This window comes from Sciurus carolinensis, chromosome 19 (assembly GCF_902686445.1).
Source record: "Sciurus carolinensis chromosome 19, mSciCar1.2, whole genome shotgun sequence".
In the NCBI taxonomy this organism is placed as follows: Eukaryota; Metazoa; Chordata; class Mammalia; order Rodentia; family Sciuridae; genus Sciurus; species Sciurus carolinensis.
The window spans coordinates 1,474,036-1,488,208 of record NC_062231.1 but is presented as its reverse complement, the minus strand read 5'-3'; the positions used below and the strand labels follow the sequence as shown (position 1 = coordinate 1,488,208).

The 14,173-nt window shown below is 44.4% G+C and overlaps 1 long non-coding RNA gene across 3 annotated transcripts; it reads right to left on the bottom strand.

Annotated features, from left to right (window-relative positions):
* Positions 1–3,161: 3,161 nt before the first annotated feature.
* On the bottom strand, positions 3,162–13,978 carry LOC124971003 (uncharacterized). 3 transcript variants are annotated; one of them, XR_007106259.1, is made up of 5 exons: positions 13,922–13,978; positions 13,149–13,296; positions 6,809–7,168; positions 5,029–5,105; positions 3,162–4,422 (listed from the first exon to the last, which is right to left on the bottom strand). It is a non-coding gene; the product is annotated as an uncharacterized LOC124971003 (long non-coding RNA). The 3 variants fall into 3 exon arrangements; XR_007106260.1 differs by lacking the exon at positions 13,922–13,978 and adding an exon at positions 13,644–13,863 and having other exon boundaries at positions 3,162–4,426; XR_007106258.1 differs by lacking the exon at positions 13,922–13,978 and adding an exon at positions 13,644–13,863.
* Between the last annotated feature and the right edge of the window lie 195 nt (positions 13,979–14,173).

The window sequence follows — 14,173 nt, the reverse complement described above, 5'->3', positions numbered from 1 at the left end:
ATTTCCAACCTTTTATAATGCACCTGGGTCACCAAAATATTCACAGGTTTGAAGACTTTGGATTGAGTGGATCAATTTACAACACCAAGAGGTGACACAATCGCTGTACTGAATCCAGTTGTGGTGGCTCAGGCCTGTAATCTCAGCCATTCAGGAGGCTGAGGCAGGAGGATTGCAAGGTGGAGGCCAGCCTCAGCCACTTAGCCAGGCCCTCAGCAATTCAGTGAGATCCTATCTCTAAATAAAATATAAAAAGGGCTGGGGCTGTGGCTCAGTGGCTAAGCACCCCTGGGTTCAATCCCCACTGAAAAAAATTATATATATGTGTGTGTGTGTGTGTGTGTGTGTGTGTGTGTGTATAGTACAAGATTAAAGTAAAAAATTTAAATATTGCCATTTTCATATAGATCACAAATTTCCTGTCACCAATTAATGCATACTTTTAAAAATATTCACATGATGGAATAAAATCCATGATTTATATTGAATTGTCCTAGACTGGGAAGCTTGAATTATTTTGTATAAGAACTTTGCTGACTCATTTGTATTTATTTCTCAGAAACACACTTCCAGAACTCGGGCTGATGATCTGAGAGCCGGCCGGATAAAGTAAAATATCTAAAAGCAAACAATAGTTCCTCTGATTCAGCACCACTTAAGATTCTCTTTTGGCAAAGAATGCTAAATAATGTTCTGACTCCTCAGCCGCAGTCAATGGAGAGAGCTTTGAGCTTCTTGTTGGAAAGATCATCCTTGCAAAGGCCGCCTCTGGGGATAGTGGCCAGGGACCAGCATGTGCAGGCTGTGCCGGATGCTCAGCTGGGTCTGCAAATGACTTTAGGTTGTCTTGGCAGGTCCGCTTGCAAAGTCAAGGCTGATTTGTGTTGTTTTAATTTGAAGCAAAATGAAGGGATAGTAATCCGGAAGGAAGCAGGGCGTGGTGGCACATGCATGTGATCCCAGAGACTCAGGAGGCTGAGGCAGGAGGATCACAGTTTGGAGGCCAGCCTCAGCATCTTAGCAAGACCCGGTCTCTAAATAAAATATAAGGAGCCAAAGCAATCCTGGACAGGAAAGAGTGATCACAATCAGACCTTCAACTATACTACAGAGCAATAGTAACAAAAATGGCATGGTATTGGCACCAAAATAGACTGGTGGATCAATGGTACAGAATAGAGGACATGGACACAAACCCAAATAAATACAATTTTCTCATACTAGACAAAGGGGCCAAAAATATGCAATGGAGAAAAGATAGCCTCTTCAACAAATGGTGCTGGGAAAACTGGAAAACCATATGCAACAGAATGAAATTAAACTCCTATCTCTCACCCTGCACAAAACTCAACTCAACATGGATCAAGGATCTAGGAATTAGACCAGAGACCCTGCACCAAATAGAAAAAAAGTAGGTCCACCATGTTGGCCTAGGAGCAGACTTCCTTAACAAGACCCCCTGAAGTACAAGAAATAAAAGCAAGAATCAATAAATGGAATAGATTGAAACTAAAAAGTTTTTCTCAGCAAAGGAAACTATCAACTGTGAAGAGAGAGCCTACAGAGTGGGAGAAAATCTTTGCCACACTTACTTCTGACAGAGCACTCATCTCCAAATTTTATAAAGAGCTTAGAAAACTTTACACCAAAACTACAAAGAACCCAATCAATAAATGGGCTAAGGAAATGGGCAGACACTTCACAGAAGAACATATACAGGTGATTGACAAATATATGAAAAAGTGCTCCTCATCCCTAGTAATTAGAGAATTGCAAATTAAAACCGCCCTAAGATTTCATCTCACTCCAATTAGAAGGGTTATTATCAAGAACACAAGCAATAATAAGTGTTGGTGTGGATGTGGGGAAAAAGGTACATGCATACATTGCTGGTGGAGTTGCAAATTGGTGCAGCCACTCTGGAAAGCAGTGTGGAGATTCCTTAGAAAACTTGGAATGGACCCACCATTTGACCCAGCTATCCCACTCCTTGGCCTATACCCAAAGGACTTAAAATCAGCATATTACAGAGATACAGCCACATCAATGTTCATAGCTGCTCAATTCACAATAGCCAGACTGTGGAACCAACCTAGATGCCCTTCAATTGATGAATGGATAAAGAAACTGTGGTATATATATACAATGGAATATTACTCAGCCATAAAGAAAAGTAAAATTATGGCATTTGCTGGTAAATGGATGAAGTTGGAAAATATCATGCTAAGTGAGATAAGCCAATCTCAAAAAACTAAAGGCTGAATGTTTTCTCTGATAAGTGGATGATGATATATAATAAGGGGGATGGTGGGGGGAAGAGAATAATGAAGGAACTTTGGATGGCATAGAGGAAAATGGATTGGAGGGGGTGGGAGACGGAAAGATAGTAGACTGAGACATCATTATTACCCTAGGTATATGTATGATTATATGAACGGAGTGAATCTACATCGTGCACAACCATAGAAATGAAAAGTCGTACCCCATTTCTGTACATTGAATCAAAGTGCAGTCTGTAAAAATAAAGAATTAAATAAAAAAAAAGAAGGCTGGGGATGTGGCTCAGTGGTTGAGCCCCCGCTGGGTTCCATTCCCCGTACAAAAAAACCACCAAAAAGCAAAAAACAAAAAACAAATGAAGTACAGAATCTTACAAAGGAAGAGAATTCTGTCATAGGTCACGATATGGATGAACCGTTGGTAAGGGGCGCAACTTAAGAACAGACCCATCACCACTGAGAAGTCCAAATTTGAGAGCTTTATTAAGCTGGCAGCTGACTGTCTCACACGATGCCCCAAAAATGGCTATTGGGAGAACAGCCCTGACCACATGGTGTAGGGGTTCTTATACCAAAAATCACATCAATCATAAGTGTCTGTTGCTATGATTCAAAATTACAAACTAACATCATGAGATCATCAACAGAGGGGGAAGTGGGTCAAACTGGCCCTTACCTAGGTACAAACTAAAGAATGGTCGCTAACATCCACACAATTACCGTTCACGTGGTACATTGTTTAGGAGCAAGAGGAATCAAAAGAGAGCAATTTCTTATTACATAAGAATTGTCATTCTGTATTGTTAAACATGTCACACCAAGTAACTGATGATGGGCACAGAGGCGGGGTGTTCCCATGAGAGAGAAGCTTATTTCCTAACTAACATGGAGTCTTGAAGCAAAATGGAGTCTGTTTAGTCATTTCCCTTAGAGTCTGGCCCAGAACATTCTCATGGAGCCAGATCTGTCAGCCCATCACACCATGAGGCTACTATGCTAAGTGAATAAACCTACCACAGGAAAAATACGGCATGATTTCACTTACAGGAAGAGTAGTCAAGCCCAAGTGCAATGGTGTATGCCTGTCATCCCAGTGAACGGGAGGCTGAGGCAGGAGAATCGCAAGGTGGAGGCTAGCCTCAGCACCTTAGTTCCCTGGTACCAAAAAAAAAAAAAAAAAAAGAAAGAAAGAAAGAAAGAAAGAAAGAAATTCCCTGTGTGTCTGGGGAAGAGGTTGGGGTGAGCAGGAGGCATAAACAGACCAATGAGAGTCATGTAGACTCTTACCCTTCCCCTGAACTTAGGTCCCTCTGCTAACACGGTTAATCCTTGTCATTTGTGGGTTCAGCAGTCTTTGCTCTGTCTTCTCATGACCGTGAAGGGCCCGTGATGCTGGCACTTCAACGTTCTGCTAGAACACAAGCTTGGTTCTTCATCTCTGGGAGCGAGGACATTTTCCTGTCCAACCTTGGTTTTCCATGGTCTTCCGTGTCCCCCTTGTATTTGGTCTGGTGCAAGCTCTGGACACACTTCCAAAGTCCAGGAGAGCAGGAACCTGTAGCTACCACTGCTGTCCCCAGCACCCCAGGCAGGCCTCGCACACAGAGCTTCTCAATCCATGCTGAATGAACTGTCCAGTAAGTTGCCAGAGCCTTACTGTAGTCCCTAGGGACCAGGAATTCAGTGAATGGTTTTTAGTTTTTGTTTTTTGGTCCCAGGGATTGAACTCAGGGGTGCTAACCACTGAGCCACACCCCAGTCCTTTTTATATTTTATTTAGAGACAGGGTCTCGCTGAGTTGCTGAGGGCCTTACTCAGTGGCTGAGGCTGGCCTCCAACTTACGATCCGCCTGCCTCAGCCTCCGGAGCCACTGGGAGTACAGGTGTGCACCAGGGGCCAAAAGTCACCCTTTTAAAGTGTCTAGTACTGTCACAGAGCCATGCAAACATCTAAATGGTTGTTGAGCAGTCTGAAGTTCATAGTGAGAGTGAGAACAAAGTACAAAAACTTTCCAAATACCACTCCCCCCTAAAAACAAAACAAAAAACAATCAGAGCTACAGAGCTGGAATTCAGCTACTCCAGAGTCTGAGGAAGGCAGATCAGTTGAGCCCAAGTTCAGTCTGAATGGCGTACCCAGATCCTGTCTGAAAACAAAGGTGCAAACAAACAGAGCACAGATCGTCTTCACAAGATTTCGTGAGGCTTGGTTGAAATGAACTAACGTATTTCAAAGCGCCCTTCTGCAATGAATTTATCTATCTATCTGTCATCTAACCATTGGTACCGGGGATTGAACCCAGGGTCACTTAACCCCTGAGCCACATGCCCAGCCCTTTTTATGTTTTATTTTGAGACAGGGTCTCACAAAATTGCTGAGGCTGGCCTCAAACTTGCCATCCTCCTGCCCCCAGCCTCCTGAGTCACGGGATTACAGATGTGTGCCACCACATCTGGCCTGCAACTTGTAATTCAGAGGTGATTGGAAAATATTCATTTCACCTCCTCCTGTGTCTCTATAACACACAGAAACAAAACAAGACATGAGGGCTGTAGATGGGCTCATTGGTAGAGGACTTGCGGAGCATGCTGACCCAGGGTTTCACCCCCAGCACCAAAAATAAATTAGTAAAAATAAAATAGACATATTTTAGAGTGAAAATCATTGAATTGCATGCAGTTTCCATGAGTAACCACTATATAAATTATAATTGAAATCATAAAATAAGCCAGGCATGGTGGTACAAACCTTTAATTCCTGCAACTTGGAAGGCTGAGGCTGGAAGATCACAGATTCTTGGCTAATCCACTCAATTTAGCAAGATCCTGTTTCAAAACAAAAAATAAAAAGGGCTTTGGATATCACTCAGTGGTGCCCTGGGTTCCACCCCCGTCACTGAAAAAAACAAAGAAGTAGCCAGGCACGGTGGCGCACGGCTGTCATCCCTGTGGCTGGGGAGGCTGAGGCAGGAGGATCGCAAGGTGGAGGCCAGCCTCAGCAACTCAGTGAGGCCCTGAGCAACTCAGCGAGACTCTGTCTCTAAATAAAATAGAAAAAGGACTGGGGAGGTGGCTCAGGGGTCAAGCACCCCTGAATTCCATCCCTGGTAATCTAAGTGACATTATATATTCTTGTATACATCGTACTGAACTCACAACCTTCTCCTTAGGACCAGCTTTCCCCTGCACGGGAAGCTGTCTCGGTATCAGTTGTGCAGGGTCTGGGTCCTGTTCACTGCCTCTTTGCAGAGGTTGCAAAACAAGACGAGCCAAGTGCTGTCACCAGCAAAGGGAGGTTGGAAGGCACTTAAGAAACAGGAAAAGCCCGCAGAGAATGCCTTGTCTTAGCGACTCTCGGGTGCCACGTCATGAGCCCGGCTCCGGGGACAGGCGGTGACGACATTGCGCCATCTCGGGCGCGGGGCCAAGAGGGAGAGGAAGTGTCCACTCAACACTCACTCACTGAAGGCCCAGTTCGGGTCCTCTGCTGGATACTGGGACTGTGGAAATGAGCAGGACCTTGCCTGCCCTTGACCTTGTAGGGTCTGCGACACAAAATCACAATGCAACACATTTGCCTTCAAACTTCCTGTGATTTTCATTTTCAGGCATCTTTTTTCCCTCTGTTGTGGATCTAAATGAAAAGGTTTTACGTTTTGTTTTGCTACTGGGGATGGAACCATGGGTGCTTCACCCCTCAGCTCCATTCCCAGCCCCTTTTAAAATTTTGAGACGGGGTCTCGCTAAGGTGCTGAGGCTGGCCTCCACCTTGCGATCCTCCTGCCTCAGCCTCCTGAGGCCCTGGGGTGACAGGCATGCACCACTGTGCCAAGCAATATGAATGACTTTTAGAGCCTGTATCTTTTTAAGTTCTTTCTCTCTTATTACTTATTTTGGTGCTAAAAAAACACTCTACCACTGAGCTACATCCCTTGCCATTTTTAATTTTGGAGCCAGGGTCTCATTTCGCTGCCCAGGCTGGCCTTGAACTTTCAATGCTCTTGCCTCAGCTTCCCAACTCACCTGGATCTCCACGGAGCGCACCACCGCGCCCAGCTCTATGACGCATGTCACGAACGCTAGAAAAGAGGAGTTTGAAGGTTCCCAGCACGAAGCAACGATCGTGCTGCACCCCTGAGCTCCATTCCCAGCCCTTTTTAAAATTTTGACATGGGGTCTTGGTTAATTGCTGAGGGGTCTCGCTAAGGTGCTGAGGCTGGCCTCTAACTTGCGATCCTCCTGCCTCAGCCTCCCCAAGTCGCTTGGGTAAGAATGCCGATCGAGAGTCTGACTTCATCATTACCCGCTGTGTAGCCGTGTGTGGAAATGTCGCGCTGGATCTGTAAATATGCGCAATCATGATGTCAACTAAAAATTAAAAATAAGGGCTGGGGCTCGGTGGTAGAGCGCTTGCCTGGCACGTGCGAGGCCCTGGGTTTGATCCTCAGCACCGCATAGAAATCAATAAATGAAATCAAAGATCCATTGACAACTCAAAAAAAAAAAAAATGAATAAAGAATCAGCTCACCAAGGTCATGTTGGTCTCGGTGTTTTGTAAAGTAATTCTTGAGGGTCAGATTTCCCGGTGTGGGTTCAGCGAGCGTGCGCCCGGCGGGCTCTCAGGGCGGATCAGAGGGACCCTCCGCCCGGCGGCGTAGGACGGCAGGGCCGTGCCCGCGCGAACAATCCGCAGCTTGGTGGCCAGGACCGCAGAGCCTGGCTTCCGCTTCCGTCCAGGGAGGTCAGCAGCCCCAGCTGAGCAGATGAGAAGGCGCAAGAAAAGCCGGTTACCTGAAGCCACACGGGCTCTGGCTCTGCACACACCTCCCCGGAATAATCCGCCTTGTCTGCGGCTGGCTGGAGGGTGAGTCAGGATTCTGCACTGCGGCTGCAAGACAGGGAAAGTGGCGTCGCCAGGGGAGGAGGACAGATGTCAGCACTTTCTAAGGGCTGGTCACAATGCCCGAAAACATGACTGGTTTTGAGATGAGACCAGTGTATCTGAATGTCTCCAAAAATAAGGCTAAGGTTCACTTTCTTTTTTTTTTCCCCCCAAACTGTAGTGGATGCGCCTAAACCACTGAGCTACATCCCCAAGTCTTTTTATTTTGGGGCAGGGTCTTATGAAGTTGTGGAGGCTGGCCTCCAACTTGAGATCCTCCTGCCTCAGCCTCCTAAATCGCCAGGATAAACGGGAGTGGGCCAACTGTTCTGTTTTAGAAATTCTTGATGAATTCCTAAATTTGAGACCAGTCTGGGAAACAACAGTCATGCTGGGCTTGGTGGTAGGTGCCTGCCATTTCAGATACTTGGGACGCTGAGGTAGGAAGACTACAAGTTCAAGGCCAGGCTCTGTACTTAAGTGAGACCCTGTCTCAAAATAACAAAATAAAAAAAGGCTGGGGATGCAGCTCCCCAATTATGCACCCCTGGGTTCAATCTCCAGTACCATAAAAATAAGTTAATGAAAATAAAAAATAAAGAGGACCAGGGATATGGCTCAATGGTTAAGTGCCTTGGGTTCAGTCTGTGGTATCAAAACAAAAATATATTATTACTTTTTGGTTCATCCTAATTCTTCTTTGACCTCTAGTTGTTCCCCTCTTAAAACTGAACCACGAGCCAGGTGTTGTGGTGCATGCCTATAAGCTAGTCTGGAGGCTGAGGCAGGAGGTTCAAAAGTTGGAGGCCAGCCTCAGCAATTTAGCAAGGTCCTCAGCAACTTAACAAGACCCTGTCTCAAAATCAAAAAATAAAAAGGGCTGGAGATATGGCTAAGTGGTTAAGCGCCCCTGGGTTCAATCCCTGGTACCTAAAACCAAACAAATAAACAAAACAACAACAAAAACCCTTATAGAATATGAGCAATAAAAGGAAAAAACTATTCATATATATTGATATATGCAACAACTTATACATATATCCAGGGAATTATGCTGAGTGAAAAAAGCTAATCTCAAAAGGCAACATATTGCATACTTCCATTTATATAACATTTTTGAAAGCTGTGCATTATTGGAAATGAAAACCAAGATTAGAGACGAGAGGGAGGGTAACAGGAAGGTGTGGCTACAAAAAGATATCAGGAGTGATTTTTGCGTTGAACCTGTTCTGTATCTTGAATTTGGAGGTGGATACATGGACCTACTTATGAGAAAATCCCACTCTTCAGTTTATACCCAAAGGCCTTAAAATCAGCACATTACAGTGATGCAGCCACATCAGTGTTAAAAGCACCTCAAGTCACAATAGCTAAGCTGTGGAACCAACCTAGGTGCCCTTCAACAGATGAATGGATCAAGAAAATGTGGTACATATACACAATGGAATATTACTCAGCCTTAAAGAAGGATGAAATGATGGCATTTGCTGGTAACTTGATGGAGCTGGAGACTATCATGCTAAGTGACATATGCCAATCCCAAAGCACCAAAGGCCAAATGTTCTCTGCTATGTGGATGCTGACTCACAATAAGGGGAGAACAGAAGTTCACTGGATGAGACAAAGGGGACTGAGGGGCAGGGAGGGGGATGGGAATGGGAAAGACAGTGGAATGAAGGGGACAGAACTTTCCTGTTCACACATGGGCACACGACCAGGGAAACTCCACATCCTGTCCCACCACAAGGCTGGGGAGTCACACTCCATGCGTGTCCGACGTGTCCGAATGCTCTCTGTTGTCATGGAGAGCTTAGGAGGACAAATAATAAAGGACCACATGACACACACATACCTGCAAAGAATATAAACAAAACTGGGGAAGTCCGGACCAAAGCAGCAGACTGTATCAAGGTCAATATCATGGTCCTGACATTGTGCTACAGTTTTGCAAGATGTTACCATTGGCAGGCACTGGGTGAAAGGGTGTATGGGGTTTCTCTGTATTTTTTCTTTTGACTCCAGCCAAGCCCGGCTTTAGTTTGCAAAAACGCACTGCGTATACAGGGTTGGTCCCAGGAGATTGAGGCCCGTCTAAACACACTCCAGGATGTTCACGTGAGACTGCCCAGTGACACATTTCTTAGAACGTGTCCTTGCTTAAAATGATGTGTGAATGTACACATGAATCCACAATTATCTCAAGACTTTTTCAAAAAGATATGTTTTGAGCTGGGTACAGTGGCACATGCCGGTCATTCCAGCAGCTCGGGAGGCTGAGGCAGGAGGATGGCAAGGTGGAGGCCAGCCTCAGCCACTTAGTGAGGTCCTAAGCAACTCAGTGAGACCCTGTCTCTAAATAAAATAGAAAAAGGGCTGGGGATGTGGCTCAGTGGGTAAGCACCCCTGGGTTCAATCCCTGGGTCCAAAAAAAAAAAAAAAATAGAGAGAGAAAGAGAGAGAATGATATGGAATTTAATGGAATTTGTGAGGCAACCAGTGGATTTTTAGTGTACACGCCTTTTATCATTCAATATTTTCCTGGGTGCATATACCCTAGGGACATTCTCCCCCAAGGACCTGAAGGTATCTTCAAACAATAGTTCTTATAACAACACTATTTATAATGGCAAAAGAATGGAAATAAATATCTTTTTAATAGATAAATGGATAAATAAGATAGTTGATAACACACAGCAGTAAAAACTAAAGAATTGGATAAAAATGGCCACAAATGGAGCTTAGAAAATACAATATAAAAAATGCCAGTCAGGTATGGAGGCGCATGCCTGTGATCCCAGTGATTTGGGAGGCTGAGGCAGGAGGATCGCCATTTTGAGGCCAGCCTCTGCAACTTAGCAAGGTCCTGAGCAACTCAGCAAGACCCTGTCTCAAAATGAAAAGGACTAGGGATGTGGGTGAGTGGTATAGTGCCCCTAGATTTAATCCCCACCACCAAACAAAACAAAACAAAACAAAAATTAAAAAAAAGCAAGATGCACATTGATTATTTAGTTCATTCAGCAAAAAGTTTTGAGATTTAGGTCTTAATAAATACTGGGAGGCCAGCAGCGTCATGGTAAAGCCCAGGAGCTGCCTGGGGGTGAAGTCCGCTCTGCCATTTGTTCATTTTCTGACCATGGCCAGATCACTTCAAACCCTCTGAACCGTTTCCTCATGGGGATAATAATAAAACTATTTACTAGGGCTGGGGAGATAGCTCAGTTGGTAGAGTGCTTGCCTTGCATGCACAAGGCCCTGGGTTCGATCCCCAGCACCACAAAAAAAATACGGTGAAAACTTAGGAAAAGGTTATAAACATTCCACACACATAGTAAAACTTCAGTAAACGATAATGCTAACAGGTAACACTTTAATAGTCTTTACTTTCTGCCAGGCATTGGATTTTGTTATTGTTGTTTTGTATGTTTTTGTTTGTGGTTCTGGGGATTGAACCCAGGGGTGCTTAACCACTGAGCCACACCCCCAGCCCTTTTTCTATTTTATTTAGAGATGGTCTCATTGAGCTGCTCAGGGCCTGGCTAAGTGGCTGAGGCTGGCCTCCACCTTGTGATCCTCCTGCCTCAGCCTCCGGAGCCGCTGGGATGACAGGCACGCACCACTGTACCCAGTCAGGCATTGTCATAGAAGCTTTATATATACAATATTAAAGGATTAGTTATTCAAGGCTGATTCCTAGTTCAGGACGTGCGGGATAAACACACCAATTTATTCTTCTCAACCTTAGCTGCAGAATTTCCAAGTCAAGTCACACGCCACCATTTCCCTGCTGGCAGAGAAAACAAAACAGGGAAAGATTTATCTATCATCTCAATTTAACAGCAGAATCTAAGGCATGTGCTGTACAGTTGGGCATTTCAACAGAAATGAAGCGTTTTTTTGGCAGGTATTGCTGGTCAACTGCTACGCGTTTTAAGGAATCCTGAATCATGCTGAATCATAGTACTTCGGTTGGTCCCTCTTCCAAACACTCATACGCATTCTTAGGACTGTTTTTTTTTTTTTTTCTTTTCATGCCAGGATTGAACCCAGGGGCCCTTAACCACTGAGCCACATCCTGAGCCCTTTTTCTATTTTATTTACAGACACGGTCTCACTGAGTTGCTCAGGGCCTCGCTAAACTGCTGAGGCTGGCCTCCACCTTGCAATCCTCCTGCCTCAGCCTCCTGAGCCACTGGGATTACAGGAGGGTACCACCGTGCCTGACATTTTTCTTCATTTTTGAAAATCCCTAGTGAAAAGGGTGTGCCCAAGGGCACATCCAGGTAGTGCAAGTGCTGTACTTACATTTCATCATAGACCTTCTTTGGGGACAGTCATAATGCCTCATGACCAGTCTGGCTTTATTAATGATAGTCATTATAGCTGGGTGCCAGGTAGACAAAAGCCATTAGCTGTTACAACTCCCAATATCATGCAGTAAATACCACTTTATGTTTCTATTTCTTCTACTCAGTCTTTTAAAACTTAATAGAAGTTGGGCTTGGTGGCACACACCTGTGATCCCAGCGGCTTGGGAGGCTGAGGCAGGAGGATCACAAGTGGAGGCCAGCCTTAGCCACTTGGCAAGGCCCTAAGCAACTCAGTGAGACCCTGTCTCTAAATAAAATATAAAAGGGGCTGGGGATGGGGCTCAGTGGTTAGGCACTCCTGGGTTCAATCCCTGGGACCAAAAAAGAAAGAAGAAAAAAAAAAAAAAAAGGAAAAGTATAAGAAAAAATGAAATCATATTTACGGTTCCCTTGACAATTTTAACTTGTCTTCCTGGAGTGTGCAGGCTTGCAGGCTGGACTTTGTGCAGTTTCTGTATTATACGTATTCATTGCTAGCCCTTAAGTAGTCACTTAAGTGTCTGTAATCACCTTTACCTTGAGATATCATAAAAATTAATCAGATTAGGGAGGGGAGATCTATAAATCTATAAAGCTGTGTAAGCTTCTTGGTAATACAACGATGTCAGTACAAAATAGCTTTTTATCATTGGCAACTCTGGTGTTAGGGCTCCGTATGTAAACTGCTAGGCATTTATTAATCCTGATGAAAGACATGACCTTTTCATGCTGAATTTAAAAGCATTTTTAGTTTAGATTCTTTTGGCTAAAAAGAAAGTTTTAAAATATCATTGATCCTTGAAATCATACGTTCATGTGCTCCTTGGTAATCACTGCTTTTTATGGAGTCGCTGTTAACCATAGTTTGATAAATGCTTTGCAATGACTAAGCACTAGTGACTTAAACCTGGTTTTAATGCCTGATTCAACCCTTGCACTGCATTTTAAAATTTTTGTACTGGGGGTTGAACCCTGTAATGCTTTACCACTGAGCTAGATCCCTCGTCCTTTCTATTTTTTATTTTGAGAGGGTCTCCATAAATTACCCAGGTTGGCCTCAGATTTGTGATCCTCCCGCCTCAGCCTCCTGAGTGACCAGGATGACAGGCATGTACCACCTCGCCAGGGAACAGATCCTTAACCCTTGTCACCTCTCCTTTTAGAATTTAGAGAATTCATTCAGGTGGAAGCAGGGACAATGGAATAACTTGAATCCACACAGTCACCAACAGAACTAATGTCAAGAACAAGCAAAATTCTTCCCTGTTTTCAATTAATACATTTGTGCGCTCAACCTCAAAGAAAAAGATAATCATTAAAGAAATAAAGATGCCAAGGTGGGCACAGTGGCACAGGCCTGTAATCCCAGTGACTGGGGAGGCTGAGGAAGGAGGATCCCAAGTTGGGAGGCCAGCCTCAGCAACTTAGTGAGGTTCTAAGAAACTCAGTGAGACCCTGTCTCTAAATAAAATATAAAAAGGACAGGCGATGTGGCTCAGTGGCTAAACACCCCTGGATACAATTTCTGGTACCAAAGAAGGAAAGAAAACACACAAAAATAAAGCCTCCATTGTTGGGAACACCAGTCAAAACATGGAATGGGCCCTATTTTATATCAGACCATAGTATTTCAGTACCTTTTGGAGCTCAAGAGACTTGAGAATCTTCCATTTCTTTCTTGCTTCTAATAAAAGTCATTCCAAAATGGGACAGAACATTCTAGAATGTTTCAGTTCAGTTTTTTTTTTTTTTTTTTTTCCAAGTGCTGGTGAGGAAACCCAGGGCCTAAAATGAACAATTTCAATTAGATGAAAACCTTTCAGATTCATTCTTGATGACTGTACTTTTTTTTTTTTTTTTTTTTGAGAAAATATCAAATCCTATGTAAAGGCCATTCCTAGTGAGTCGCTGGTAGTGCAAACCTGTAATCACAGTGACTTGGGAGGCTGAGGCAGGAGGACTGCAAGTTTGAGCCCAGCCTCAGCAACTCGACCCTGTCTCAAAAAAAAAAAAAAAAAAAAAAAAAAAATCTGGGACCCCCCCTTCTGGGTTCAATCCCCAGTACCCAAAGCAAAACAGTAAAGGCTTGAATGTGATAACCCAGGTCAAATGATCCCTTTGCCCTCTCTTACTCCTAAATCCTCGGGGATATCACAAGCACTGTGTCACAGTCACCAGGAACTTTTGCTTGGGAGGGTACATCACCCTGGTGGTGAGAGCAGCAAGGTCTTTTAGACTCCGTCCAGGATCACACAAAAAGCAAATCTCAGGAGGGCGCAGTGGCACACACCTATAATACCATTTGGTGGGGAAGCCACCAGGAGGATCTCAAGTTCAAGGTCGCCTTAGAAATCGAGACTGGTCGCAAAAAAAAAAAAAAAAAAAAAAAAAAAGGCCGGGTGACACACACCTGTAATCCCAGTAGCGCGGGAGGCTGAGGCAGGAGGATCATAAGTTGGAGGCCAGCCTCAGCAACTCAGCGAGACCCTGTCTCTAATAAAATATAAAAAGGGTTGGGGATGTGGCTCAGTGGGTAAGCGCCCCTGGGTTCCACCTCCCCGTTCCAAAAAAGTAAAATTAAAAAAAAAAATTGTTTTTCAGGGGCTCCTGCCACCTTCCAGCCGCAGCCACGACTCATCCACAAACTTAAACGTGTCCATCA